The sequence below is a fragment of the Buteo buteo genome, chromosome 18, assembly GCF_964188355.1.
Source record: "Buteo buteo chromosome 18, bButBut1.hap1.1, whole genome shotgun sequence".
Classification (NCBI taxonomy): domain Eukaryota; kingdom Metazoa; phylum Chordata; class Aves; order Accipitriformes; family Accipitridae; genus Buteo; species Buteo buteo.
Genome location: NC_134188.1, coordinates 4265185 through 4279618, shown reverse-complemented (window position 1 = coordinate 4279618; position 14434 = coordinate 4265185). Strand labels below are relative to the sequence as shown.

At 46.0% G+C, this 14434-nt stretch overlaps 2 protein-coding genes across 6 annotated transcripts in view; one reads left to right on the top strand and one right to left on the bottom strand.

Moving 5' to 3' along the window:
• The window catches only part of KATNAL1 (katanin catalytic subunit A1 like 1), a 58576-nt gene extending 55542 nt beyond the window's left edge, over window positions 1–3034 (bottom strand). The window contains exon 1 of one of the 5 annotated variants that reach the window (XM_075050653.1): window positions 2794–3034. The gene's annotated coding sequence lies outside the window, so the exon portion shown is untranslated. Of the gene's footprint in view, window positions 1–25; window positions 1203–2348; window positions 2366–2453; window positions 2494–2793 lie in introns of those variants that run through there. The other 4 variants (XM_075050654.1, XM_075050651.1, XM_075050652.1 and 1 more) reach the window with 4 other exon arrangements.
• LOC142041636 (uncharacterized) overlaps window positions 2702–14434 on the top strand; it is a 67111-nt gene continuing 55378 nt past the window's right edge. The window contains exon 1 of the mRNA XM_075050659.1: window positions 2702–2807. The gene's annotated coding sequence lies outside the window, so the exon portion shown is untranslated. The remainder of the gene's footprint in view (window positions 2808–14434) is intronic.

Here is a 14434-nt window from a genome sequence, read left to right as displayed (position 1 = left end):
CTGACAGGATGCAGGGCTTAGATACCTGAAAGATTCTGCAGGACTTGTCCAGAGCTCAACAAAGTGGAACTCGGCCCAAAGCAACAATCCCTCTGTCCCTTTGTGGAGCCACTTGCTTCTCTGCACATCCCGTGTGTAAGCCCTTCTGGTAGAGCAAACATGCCACCAAAGACTCCCAAGACGGGTCTGTGCAGAGCCAGCTTGGGTTCAAAGTGTTTATTAGGTCGGGCTCCATGCCAAGAAAGGCAGTTAAACTGCTTCTGCACCTGGCCCTGGATACAGCATATATCCATGTTCCCACAGCGCTGCAGCTCATGAGCCCTGCCAGACCATAGTCAGCTCCACAAAGATTCAGTTCTGGTGCTGCTACATTCCTAGCGCAGCCAATCTGCAACCCAGATAAACTTTCCATGAATAATTGCAGGTTTAATGGACTCACATATGTGTTTATAACCCTGACTCATAAGGTCAGAATTTAGGCCTGAATACTTTTCCACCTTTCAAATTCCCTTCTGAATTCCAAAGAACTGGCTCTCTAGGACTATGAGTATGTATTTTTTAATGAGACTTTTGCTTTTTTAAATTGTTTTAAAGAATCGTATGTATTCTTTAAAATATACATTTATATGCATATTGCTGTTAGTGCTACAGACATCAAGTCTTCAGATTTCTCAGCTTATCCCCAGAAGAATCAGCTTTTTTTTTTTTCTTTGCAATTATTTACACAGAAAAACAGATAAAGGCCTATTGTTGTTTCCTTGTCTTCCATTTACTTTTCTATCTTGAGACTGTGATTAGCTCAGGGCAAGATCCATTCCTCTCCATTACCTGCTCAAAAGCCCAAGTCTCCAAGAGCAAAGCACCCTGGAAGCGTGCTGCAGCAGCGATGTTCACTTCTGCAGTCTGCTAAGTACCAGGAGCTGCAAGAAGCCTAAGCCTGCCTAGGATATATCTGACATGGGGGTGGAGGGAAAGAAGAAAAAGAAACCACCCCAAACCCCTCAACTGCAATAAAAATCAAACATCCGTTGGAAAGAAGCCCATCTCTGTGACATCTGAAACTGTATTAGGAATAGACATTCAATATTCATATACAAGGAAGTACTGATGCTTTTAAGACGCAGATTTTCAGGAAGAAAAAACAACTACCTCTAATATACCAGTCATAAATATGTATATTTTAAATATGATATGGAACAAGAACTGTAATTTTATTCCCCCTCATGCCCGTTGGGGAATACAAGATAAAGGATAACACTAGAACTGCCATCAGAGGAAATGGAGAGGGAAAAGAGACAAATGCCAATACTGACATCATGACAGAAATGTGGGCACAATAGAGATGAAGCAAAATTATTTAAAAAAGTAATGCTGTGTCTGCTCATGTAAAGACCACCTAGTGCAACAAGCTCAACTGAGCCAAAGCGTGGTAGGACACACGAAACTGCAAACTATAAAGAGAACTGGTTGGGGAAACTTTCCAGGGCCACGAGCTCCTGGCTCTCTTTGACCGCTGCCTCCTCCGTATCCATTTACCCACCCTCCAATGCACTCTGCCTTCCGCATAGCCCTCCCCTTGCATCTGCTCAGCCATTCCTCCTCCTCCAGCAGATCTCTCCCCTTCCATCCATCCACCTACGCTCCCAACTGCCCCTTTCCTCGTACTCCTTCCTTCCACAACCTCCAGCAGAGTCCCTCGCTTCCATCCACACGCCGCCCAACCCACCCTCCCCCGGGACGCATCCCTCCTAACTGCATCCCCCCACCCTACCCCGGCAATTCCCTCCTCAACACGCCTCTCCTCCCGCGGCCATCGACCCACCGTGCTCCCACCCCTCCCGCCCAGCCCGGCCTGCCGCATACCCCTCCCTCGCTGCCGCAACCCTCCCCTCAGCACCGCAGGCCGCCCCTCATACTCCTCCTCCCGCACCCCCCCACCCCAGGCACCGTGTTCCCCTTCCACACTCCTCCCTCCCTCCCGCTCCCGGCACTGGTAAACGGGCAGCCTTCATCCCCATCCACAGCGCTCCGGCCCTGCCATCCCCTCACAGGCGGCTCCCGGCCCCGCCATCCCCCTCAGAGGCGGCTCCGGCCCCGCCATCCCCCTCAGAGGCGGCTCCGGCCCCGCCATCCCCCTCAGAGGCGGCTCCGGCCCCGCCATCCCCCTCAGAGGCGGCTCCGGCCCCGCCATCCCCCTCAGAGGCGGCTCCGGCCCCGCCATCCCCCTCAGAGGCGGCTCCGGCCCCGCCATCCCCTCACAGGCGGCTCCGGCCCCGCCATCCCCTCACAGGCGGCTCCGGCCCTGCCATCCCCTCACAGGCGGCTCCCGGCCCCGCCATCCCCCTCACAGGCGGCTCCGGAGAGACAAGTCGCCTCAACGCCCTCATTCACAGAGAGTCGTCGTCGTCGTCGCTCCCGCTCCCACCCCCGCCCCGCCATCGCCGCCTCCTCACAACAGTGTCCTCTGCGGGGGCAAAGCCGCGGTACCCATCTTCTTCTCCCCCCCCCCCGCCGCCGAGCGCGCTGGGGTTTGTAGTCCTCACCCGCCGCCTCGCCCCTCAGCCCCCAGCGCCCGGCGGGGGGAGCGCGGACTACACTTCCCAGCAGGCTCCGCGGCGTGTGTGTATGAGGGGGGGGCTGCCCTCCGCCAGCCTCTCCCCGCTGCTATCCCCCCCCCACTCCGTTCCCGCCGCCGCGCTGAGGGAGGCGGCGGGAGGGCGGCCCCGTTGGGTCGAGGTCCGATCCGCCGCCGGCCGTGAGAGGCCGCCCTGTAAAGCCGGGCCCTGCCGTTACCTGGGAGAGCCGGGGTGCGTGTCCGCGGACGGGAGCGGTGCGGGGAGGGGGGCGCAGCCCTTCTTGCTCTGTCAGACCGGGGAGAGGAGCGGGGGGAGAAGCACGGAGGGGGGGGGGGCGGCGACGGGTGGTTGCCATGGCGGCGGCGGCGGCGAGGGGACGGAGCGGCATCTCGCTACTCCGCCCCCGCCGGGAGGTCGCCGGGGCCCCGGGGCCCGGTGCGGAACGAGCGGTCGGGCATCGGCCTCTGCCGAGCGGCCTCGGCCCCGGCCCCTCAGGGTTGGGGGGCGGGGGGGGGTGGGGAAGGGTGGGGTTTTCCCGGCGAGTTTTAACACAAAGGGGAAAAAAAAAAATCCCGCTGCGTGGCCGGGGATGGCTGAGGGTGCCGGCCGCCCCCCGCCCCAACCCGCGTTTTAGGCAGTCCTTGGGAAGATCTCTTGTCTTAAAACATGAGGCAGGCTGAGAGCCTTCCCCCTTCTAAGGGCGGGAGCGGGGAGCTGAGGTGGCGAGGGAGGAGGGTGGGAGTGCGAGAAACGAAACGCCACGCCACGACGTCCCGGCTGGCTGCGGTGCGGCTTCCTCTGGTCCTCCGTGTGCCGTCTGCGTTGAGGGTTTAGTGGGCGAAGGCGCTCGCTCAGAACACAAACCTCGTCTGCTGCCACTTCAGCCGAAGGAGCGGCTAGGAAAGGGAAAACGTGCGGTTGTCCCGTATGGGGGGGACTCGACACCGTCTTTGCGAGCGGGTTTCGCTGCTTTGATGTGACGGCAAAGGAGCAGATTTGGGGATTTGCCCGTTCCTTGAACCAAAGCGATACCTGGTGATCACGGGCAGCCTCCCAGGACGGCACCACCCAGTTTGTATCGTCTGCTGAGGGTGAAGGTTACCTAGCGTTTCTGAACTGTGCATCTCACGGTTAATACGAACAGCCTGGCCCCTGCAAGGGGAGTAATGCGGTTATAAACCTCGCTGAGGATGTCGTTTCAGTTAATGCAAGCCAGCCTCTGTCTGTATTGCCACCAAAAGGGGCAAGTCCTGCCTTCCTCTCTGATGGTGGCTACGCTTCCCTGTTTGTTATTTACACGGCAATAGCGCTTATGTAGCCATCTGGCAAAGCAAGCCTGGGATCTGATCTGGTGGAAAGCCAATTATGCCTCTCCAAAAAATTACCAGTATTCAGCTGGATCAAGTTCCTGAACTAGCTGACCCTGCAGAGCTGCTGCAGGCGCAAGAAGGCAGAGGAGACGCGGAGGCAGGAGCAGCCCATTGAGATGCCAGCAGATCCGAGCCGTGTTTCTGCATGCAGCTGCACCACTGCAGTGACTCGTTATTGCTGGAGCTGCCTTGTGACAGCTCTGAGAGTGTCCCACTGATGATCGCTCCCAATAATGACATGTGATTTCTCCGGAAAATGTCAATTGTAGTTACCTTAAGGTAGCAGCGTGAGGTTGTATCTCACAATAAGGTTTTCAGAAATGTTAACTGACACAAGTGAAAGAGCAGGGATTGAAACTAAAAGCTCAGTATGCCTCTTAAACAATACAGCATGTCTGAATGTGTCACTCGTATATCTACAGATCTTGCTTCCCTCAAAATCATGTGGAGATTCTTATGCCTTTGTGAGTATTTTAGAACTGGGGCCAAAATCGTGATGAATTCATAACAGCTGCAACTCTGGCTTCCCCTTTTTCCAGATTTCTTCAAGCTTGCCTGCCCATGACATCAATTCCTGCTGGCTTTTCATATACCCAAAAGCATAGATGCTGTCCAGACCTTATAGAGCCCAATACTTCTCGGGGTGAGCAGATCATAAGCAGCCTGCTCCCAGCACCACCGTAATATCCCTTCCCACAAGACTATATACTTCTTATCACATTAGGCAACACGTTAACTGCTTTGTCTGAGGACCATATCCTCCAGCTAGGAAACTGACACAGAGGAGGTTGGTTATTTAATCATAATCTCTGTTTGTTTGGTTTGGGATTTTGCCCGTCCCTTTTTTTAGTGATTCTTGAATCGAGTGGGGCTGCTTCCTAGTGGCAGAGGGTACCCATGCTACCGCTGACGTCCCTTTGAAAAGTAGTTGCTCAACACCAGAACAATACCAGTGTCACCCTAGTTGGACCCCTCAGAGGGAAAGTTTGGTAAACATCGGTCTACACAGTTTGCTGAGATCTGCTAAGTGACTGAGTCGGCAGGAAGAGGACCGCATCTCCAGGTTTCTAGCCCTGCACTCTAGGTATAGGTAAGGATCACAGGATAATTCAGGTTGGAAGGAACCTCAGGAGGTCGTTTAGTCCAGCCGGATAATCAGAAGTTCATAAACTTGTTAATAAGGCAAAAGAATGGTAGCCATGACTGTGGCATTTCATAGCCTTTCCTATTGTTGCAGTCGGACAAACTCCAGCAAATCTGACTGGAGTGATGCAAAACATACTGCTTCCCTGACCATCTATTCTGCCTCCTTACTGAAGGTTCCTGCCTCCACAACAGTCTCAGACTGGAAAACACTAATGTTTCTAATCCATTTTAATACAAAATATGGCATTAAAGTCATCTTTATCAGCAGTTTAAGCTAATTTGCTGGACCTTGTATTGAAGCAGCTGGGACTACTGCATGTGTTTTATTCCACTGACTCTGCTGTGAGGCAGTAATCTCAGGCAAAGAGAAGGTAAGAAATTGCTGGGAGGAGGTGTGACACTTAAGCCACTGAAACTTGTTCTGCTATGAGTATATTCTCACGGCTTATATCTTATTTTTTGATAGAGGCTATAAACCTAGCAGTTCTGGGTAAGACATGATGTTGGTGGGTGTGGTTAGGCGGGCTCCAGCTTTGTTGGTGGAGGAGAGCATTACTCACCGCCAAACCCCAGAGACTTAACATGCCCCTTTCCAGCGATCTGCAAATCTGCCAGCAGAGCTGATTTTGTGCCCTCTCCCTGTGATTTATTCTAGTCAGTTCAATCAGAAGATGATATAAATTAATGTAACTCTTTTGCCATGAACATTTGATTTGGTTCAAAAGTGTCTCTTCAGCTAGAGTAATTGCAGACACTGTCAGATAAGTTTGAAGCTATCTGCTCTTAGGGTCTGTGTCAGATTAACACAACTGGTTTCTGAATTGATTTGGTTATCATTACATAAATTCCATAGACTGTGTCTAACTCTGATGGCTGACACAGGCTTTTAGCACAAAGTAGCAGAGAGCTTCATTTGTAACCTCCTCCCACACACAAAGTTCTGCAGGACAAGGTTGAAAACATACAAGATGTCTATGAATTATGAACTGCCCTTTGCTTTTGTCTTCCCTTCCCCTTGCAATTATATTTAACTAGACTACAGGAATTATTGTGCCTGCATAATAATCTTTAATGCTCACATGCAGACATAACTCTTTACCAACAGTCTTACAGGCTACATTCAGAAATGCTGTAATAATGGAAGGTGAAAAACAATAGGGAAGCAATAGGGAAGAGAAGGTGCATGTTACATATTCATGGGCATTAACCTTCCAAGGGAAGTTATGCACAACTCAGTAAAGGCATCAGTAGACACACACTGTTAATTTTCATATACACATAGTAATTGTTCTTGTGCATAGATATTTTTATGGTATGATATTTATCAGTATGACACATCCACCAATTTCTCTCCCAGGAAAGAACCTCAGAGTCTGAACCTTGAGAAATTGTGATGGAGTGGCAACACAGAAGGATTTAGTCAACATCTTTCACACAAGGTACATCTCAAAATGCTGTGAATTGTTAATAGAGGACAGTTCAAGGGAAAGCAGTTGATTTTCAAGTGAGATTTCAGTTAAGCCAGAAAGTGAGAGTAGGAATGGACACGAGTGTTTGTATTTATCTGGTCAAATGTAGACATCTGTCATGTAGACATATGTCTTGTAGACCTTTGCCTCGGAGTTAGCTTTCCTCTAAGTTTTTTCATGAGAGAGAGAGAGAGAGAGGTACTCAGGGATACAATTCCCGCTTTGACCAAGGTGGACTATGCCCTGAATGTGTTTAATTTTTTCCAGTGCTTATAGCAGACTTAGCTGATCAGCATAAATATAAGTGTTTGCACTGTAGATGCCTGAAGGTAGGTGAGAGGAGTCCCACCTAATGTGTTTGTTGCATTGTTAGAGCCACAGAGAGATAAAGTTGTCATAGCAGTTATGACTAGGTTGATTAAAATGATGGAGAACAAGCCAATGCCAGATTAATGGAAAATACAAGTAAAAGAGAGGACAGGTCTTTGAGATGGGTTGAAGCAAGCCCATGGTATGTTGAAATAATCAGTTCTTCTGCTTTGAGTCTGTGGACAGCAATTAGAAGAATTAACAGGAACTAGGATACGGTGTTTCTTTTCTGTGTATACTTAACATGCATAAGCATTTTGCTTATGTTAGAGCATTACTCTTTGGAGAAGGAATAAGAAAGTACCTTACAGCAGTCAAAACAAAGAGAGAGGAGACTTGGACAGAAACCTCAGAGAAAGTAGGGTCAGGCCGAGGGAGCTGTGTATCAGCAACTGTCAAGTGAAAACTGGGACAGGGAAAGAAAAGTTTATTCACATCATCTCAGTCCTGTGGCAGACCACTAGACAGTATCAAGTGGCAAAGTTCCCTTAATCTGTCTGCTAGGGTTGACAACTGAGAGGAAATCTCCCATGATGCACAATTAAGCAAAAAAAATGTTCATCAGTATAACTCTTTCATGGGTAGGGTGTGAATTTTAGGCTGGTTTGCTAAGGATGTGACACTTCTGGAGTTGCACACTGCCTGTCCCACTGCGGTAATTTTGAATCTCATTGGCCAATTTCAACTACATTTGCAAAAGGGTGGAGGTCTTAATGGTAACTGAGTTCCTTTTAGTTTCATGGTAAGTAGCATGGTAGAAAAGATGGGCTCAGCTGGTGCCCCTGCTGAACACAAGGTAGGCAGAACTTCACTGTTAAAAATTTCATCTGGTGCCAAACTGCCCGGTCTGCATGCATAAAATGACTGAGAACTCCATGCTTAGTGCTACTCGGAGCACCTACTTCTGTGCACAGTTGCAATACCACGTATGACCCATAGGCAATTGTTTTATTGAAGTGATGAGGGCTAAGTGGAAATGGATACAAAACCGTGGGATACTAGGCTTTGATAGTTTGAACCAAACACATCAGTTGAGCCTGTTAACTCGGGCACAGCCATTAATTTTAAGTCATGCTGGTATATATTATTCTCCTTCCTCTGTAGATATTTCTCTGACTTAAAAGTGGCAGTTTCAAATAAGGGAGCTGTTGGACAGCTTTTTGCACACGCTGTTTAGATGCCCAAACCACTAGAATAAACAAAGCACAGTCTAATAAATATTAATGGCTTGCCCAACATTTTTTATTTCTTAGGCATGTTAGTTCCAGTTCTGCAGTACAAGATATTAGAAGATGAATTGGCTTTAACAATCCACTCCTGTAAACACATTTATCCAGAACAGAAGATAGCTACATCTACTGTCTCAAACAGTCCTTTGAATGGTGCTGTGATCAATGGCAATGAAGGTGGTTATGTTGAAGAAAGATGCACCGAAAAGTTGTGTTGTGTTGTGTGCCTAAGCGTCAAGATGCTGCAGGGCAGGAGGGCAGGAAGTAAGCACACCGGAGGCCATGCATCTGCATTGGAAGAACAACTTCTCTCATTTATTGATAACTTCTTAAACCCCCATCGCTGAATGTGTAAAAAGTTTTGAGTAGGTAGGAGCAATGTAGTAAATGGCAAGATGTAATTGCAGATGGAAGTTTAGCCAAAGTCCCTAAATGAAAACTTTTAAAAAGATGTTTAAGGAGAGCTAGAAAGGTAAATAAGATATGCTGGTGAACATTGTGAAAAATCTCTTCCCTTTCTGGTCCCCTATTGCAATTACTATAGGGAACATGCAGTGGTTTCCATGTGAACAACTTAATCTGGTTCATATTTTGAGAGTAAAATTGGGAATCTTTTTCGAACTTCAAAATTTAAACTGTATTTGGACGATGTGCATTTTGTTAATGTTGTTCATTTATCTAATAAATGAGAAACTTGATTGTGTCAGTAGAGGGTCAGTGGCACAAAGAACAGTATCTCATAAAAGAACAGACATTGGTATCACAGCTATGGTTAAACATATTTTAAAGTATTATAACATCCCATTCACATTCTCAGGGGGAATATACACTGCCTACGTTTGAACATCTAACTTAGATGCCTAAATTAGGAGGCGTGTCTCCCTAGATGCCTTGCATAGTTGAAGGAGTGAGAGGCTCCTCCGGAGAGCAATTCAGACTATCTTAGGCTTCTGCTCTGAATTATCATCTGGAGGAGCCTCTTCAACTTTGAATGCTGTTCTGTGCTATTCTTTGCATCTTTTCCTTGGCAACAAAACTGACTTAACTGGTCTCCACCCCTCAACACTTGTTCTTGCCCTCTGCTTTTGAGTATCACTCTGTCGCTTGTGCTAGTACAGCTGTTGATGGGGTGGCACTGTCAACTAGGTTGGTGAAATCATCTGGGTTAAAAGGAACCCTGAGAAAGAAGGTGTTACTTTTAACCTAGATCACGTCTCTGATCTGGTTTATCGCATGACCTTGTAAACAGCTAAACCTACATACCTGAGGAAGTGATGAGCTTTAGCAAGAGATGGAAATGAGTTGTTGAATTCAGGGACCTGTTTGCCAAGTGTGCCACCAAGAAAAAGATGCATTCAACTTCGGGATGTAAGTTAAGCAGATTGAGTCTTGTATCCAAGCATTGTTTTGTTCAAGTACATGATATTTTTACCATTACAGTTTCACAAATATCATGGAAGTTTATTATGGTTTGCAACACTGTAAGAAAGATATAATCTAGCCTTATAGCTCTGTAATCCATGTAAAAATGGTCATAATTTAAACAAAATAACTTAGAGGAGTTACAAACATACCATGAAAAGGTATGCTAAACTTTATAAATAAGCCTAAAAGCATGGTGTTGCCACTAACATAAAGCAAATGCAATCAAGTTTGAGTAGCTTAAGAAGTTCTCCCCCAAGAGCTGCTAATGTTTCAACAGACATGCTGGATGCAATTTACCTAACTTGAATGGTTTACAGTGTAGACATCTGCACGTGAGCTAGTTGCCTTAGATTCTTTTCAAAATCATTGGAAAATCTGGCCTTTTAGATGGTGCTTCATATGAACTGTATGAGATATTCATATTAGATCCCTGCATTTGGCCAGCTGAATCCCACCAACAGGCTACACAGCTGCTCCTTGTACATAGAGAAATGCAGACTACAACAAGCTAGGTTCAGTTGCCATGTGTACTAACCTCTAAAACCACTCACACTCAGCTGCACACGATGGACTAAAACTTCATTTTCTGATCATTAAAAGCCATTCCATTTCAGAGAGATTTGGTGCCGCTAGTGACCACCACTAGGACACTTTTCCAGTCTCTCACAGTTAAGGTGTTTCATGTTGTTACAGAATGAACTATCCTGTTTTAAAACAGTATTATTTTAAAACAAGCATGTATTAGGAATGCTGGCTACAAACCCAATGAGGTGAGAGAACTGTTAATAGTTTTTAATAGTTATTAATTTTTACATGGCATCCTGTGCTGCTTTTTAAAGTTCAGTAGTCATCAGGTAGGCTTCTTAATAACCTGTGAAGAAATTGTTTAATTGTATTTATCTGTGACCTTCCATAGCTCTACCTGGCTAATTGCTTTTTTTTGATGAAGTACTCACCTCTTTCTGGTCCTTCTCTGTAAAAGTAAGAATGAAAACATTCCTGAAGAATCAAAGTAAGGAAAAGCTAAAATCCACAAGGAAGCATAACTGTAGCTAAACTGAAACTAAACCTATATATGCTGTTGTCTTCTTGTGTTTGTTTCCTCATTGAAATAATTTTTCATATCAACTTAAAAGAAAAAAAAAGGGGGGGGGGAGGGGAAGTGTTGTGTTCAATTTTCATGCTCGATGCATTTTTTTATAATATTGAAGTTACAAAATGAGCCTGTCGTGGTTTAACCCCAGTAGGCAGCTCAGCCCCACGCAGCTCATTTCCCACCCAGGGGGATGGGGGTAGAATTGGGAGGGTGAAAGTGAGAAATCTGTGGGTTGAGATAAACACAGTTTAATAGGGAAAGCAAAAGCCGCGCACACAAGCAAAGCAAAACCAGGAATTCATTCCCCACTTCCCATGGGCAGGGAGGTGTTCAGCCATCTCCAGGACAGCAGGGCTCCATCACGCCTAACGGGGACTTGGGAAGACAAACGCCATCACTCCGAATGCCCACCCTTCCTTCTTCTTCCCCCTGTTTCATATACTGAGCATGACGTCCTATGGTCTGGAATATCCCCTGGGTCAGTTGGGGTCAGCTGTCCTGGCTGTGTCTCTACCAACTCCTTGTGCCCCCCCAGCCTGCTCCTGGTGGGGTGGGGGGAGAAGCAGAAGAGGCCTTGGCTCTGGGTGAGCACTGCTCAGCAGTAGGGAGAACATCCCTGCGTTATCAACACTGTTTCCAGCACAAATCCAAAACACAGCCGCATGCTAGCTACTGTGAAGAAAATTAACTCTATCCCAGCCCAAACCAGTACAGAGCCTTAACTCTTCACATCCTTTTGCAGTGGAGAAATACATGTATGAAGAGGGTATTTGTGCATAAGAAGATACAAGGTTGGGGTTTCCATAATTACAGGTTACAAAAGAAGAACAAAGTTTATTAAAAAAAATGTTCCAAAAGAACAGTAGAATAATATTCTACAGTTTTCTCAAGATGGGGAAGGTGATCCTGTGCTGTTTCTCCTGGTCAGCTTTGCTGTTTGTATTCTGGGTTTCTGTTTTGCTGAGATACCAAAAAAATCCCTCTCTTACGGAGACAGTCCTTTGGCACCTTTCTACATCACGAAAGCTGCCTCCATCACCGCTCTTCAGTGCAGTGCTGGCTGAAATGGGGCGGGCTCCCTGTGCCATTATTTGCAAGTGGCTCCAAAGTGTGTATCCACACCAGAGAGGGGGCAGTTTTCCATCCCAGGGCTCAGCGGTGCATGCTGACTGACACCCAGGTTGCTTAGGGCTGCTACGGACTGCTCGGTCCGCGCCACGTAGCCCTGTGCCCTGGATCCCCTATGTGCACCTTGTGGTGTCCCTCCTCCGCACTTCCAAGAGTGCGGAGCCTGTGGGAATAGCATTGAAAGGCAAGATGGGTCTGAGGGAGCCAAATATAATGTTCTTGGCCTTATTGCCATCTGGGGGTAATCCCGAGAGTGAACTACCCAAGATCCGTGCCTTATCTGGAATGCATGGGATGTACCTAAACAGGTCCCCGAGGAGAGCCCTAACAATTAAGCGGAGGGGACAACTGGGTGCCCAGGCTTTTTCCCTTGACCTCAGCGTAGGACAGGGTGTAGGCATGTCTTAAGTGCCCAGTTTTAGTCCTGTGGTAGGATGAGTACAATATAAACACATAGATCCGTACAGATTAGCTGAGTACATACGTTAATTGTGTACGGACTTTGCAAACAGAAGTGGTTAATGCCATGTATCAGAAGCACCTTAGTGTTTCATACACACTGCTGAAATAAAGCCACTTACATTCCTAGTTAGTAGCTCTACCTGCAACTCAGCAGAGCTTTGGCTGGCTCTTAGATCTAAAAATAAAATTTTCCTTCCTGAGATACCATACATTTCAGTGATATTTTCAGTAGGAATGGAATGGAATGCAAAAGTGGAATAGATTATACTAATTTTTGTCTAGAAGCTTTCTATCCACTGCATAGGAAACCTTCATTTCATTCTTCATCACACCATATGGCATCTAAGTATAATGTGACAAAATTACTAATACAGGACAATAAATAACATTATGATTATATGTTATGGGTGCCACCTCATACGGGCACAACAAGTAATTATAGTTGGAATGAATAATGGAGATTTGAGTGTTATATCTAGGAATATATTAGAAAGGACACAGTTTGTCATTAAGGATGGTAATTGTCTCATCTGACTTCACAGATTCAATAAGTAGGTGTCCACACCAAGCCAGTCATCTGTGATTGCATCTGTGATCAGCAGAGAGGAACAGGCACTTCAGAAGACAAATGGCCCCTCCAGTCTTAGACAAATATTTTCAAAGGAATGCATCTCAAAATCTCACACAAACAGAAAATCTTGAACATTTCCAGGGGGAAAAGAGAATACACCCAGGAAAACCTGGTCATACATCGTAACCTTTCTCAGATGAATCTCCAAGTCTAATCTCAGCTTCAGTGAATGATCATCAGCAGTGAAAGTTTTGATGGTGTTTATTTTAGCCCTTTGTGACATGTTCCAGTAATGAAAGTTTCACCATTTCTCTAGGCAGTCTATACCAAAGCATAATTTTCCTTAATCCTGGACGGTTGTCTAGTGGTTTAATGTAAATCTCCTTTGCTGCAATTTATCCCCATTGCTTGTTGTTCTAATAGACACAGACAACAGTTTATTTCATCCTTCTTTGCAACTGCTTTTCACTTGATTCCCCCCTCAGTTTGCTCTGTTCTTGACATCCTTTGTGTCTTGGCACTGGACTGAAGTACTAGTGAAGTGGTAGTAGCAGGATTTATGTGCAGTTAAACCTCCCTCACGTACCCCTTCGTGGCCCCCAGTAACCTCAGTGGTCCTCTGATTCCGTGATGGCACTGATGTATCTTGCTGCGCTCACAGTTTCAATACCGTAATGTTAGTCTGTCACCCCTGGCTAACTTTAAGTGAGCACTCCCAGTTTGTTCTGTCCTTCCTGGTAAACTGGGAAGAGGAGGGGGTTAAGTGTTTGGTTGTTTCTGTCACTCTTTTATGGACACTAACTGGTTCACAGCTTTTGGAGGCATGATGCCCACACTCAATAGTGAAGATGTGGGGGCTTGTTAGGCAGTGTTTACAAGCGTAATGTAGTTTTTTACTCTTATCTGCCTTTTTTTTTTTTTTCACTTGCCATTTTCACAGACCTTCCATGCTTTCTAATTTCTTTACAGTGATACTTTCATAATTTCCGCACTGCATTAAACAGAAATCCAGCCATTTTGTTTGTGTATACTGAAATCTGCTTAAGGATCTTGTGAGTTACCCTTAACACAGAACATTTAACAGAACTATACATTATACCACAAAAGTATTCTTAACATGTTAATTTAAAACATATTTTTCTTTAGATTAGTTCATAAAGAGAGAGGAAGGAAGATATTTAGCTCCAGACAGCACTTGCAATAGAAATCAGTTATTTCTGTACAGCATCTTTCCTTTGAAATATCACTAAATGATTTCCAGAGAGAGGAAGAATGTAATTTAATGATCCCTTGCACAGCTCGAACACCTTTCATCAGAGCATCTCAAAGCATTTCAGACAAGCCTGAAAGCTTGCCTGTTTTTCCCCAACTATTTCAGTTGGCCTAATAAAAGATATTATGTCTTCCTACACACCTTGTATTGTTTAGCACTCAAAGCATTATCTTACTTGTTTTACAGATAACTAAAAAGGGCACAAAGAATCCACGTAGTTTTATTTCAAACAATGAATTTAAGATGAACTCTGTGGGGTCCCGTTTTCACTGAGTCTCCAGGACTTGCAGAATACATGTTCTCAGATTACAGGCAGACAT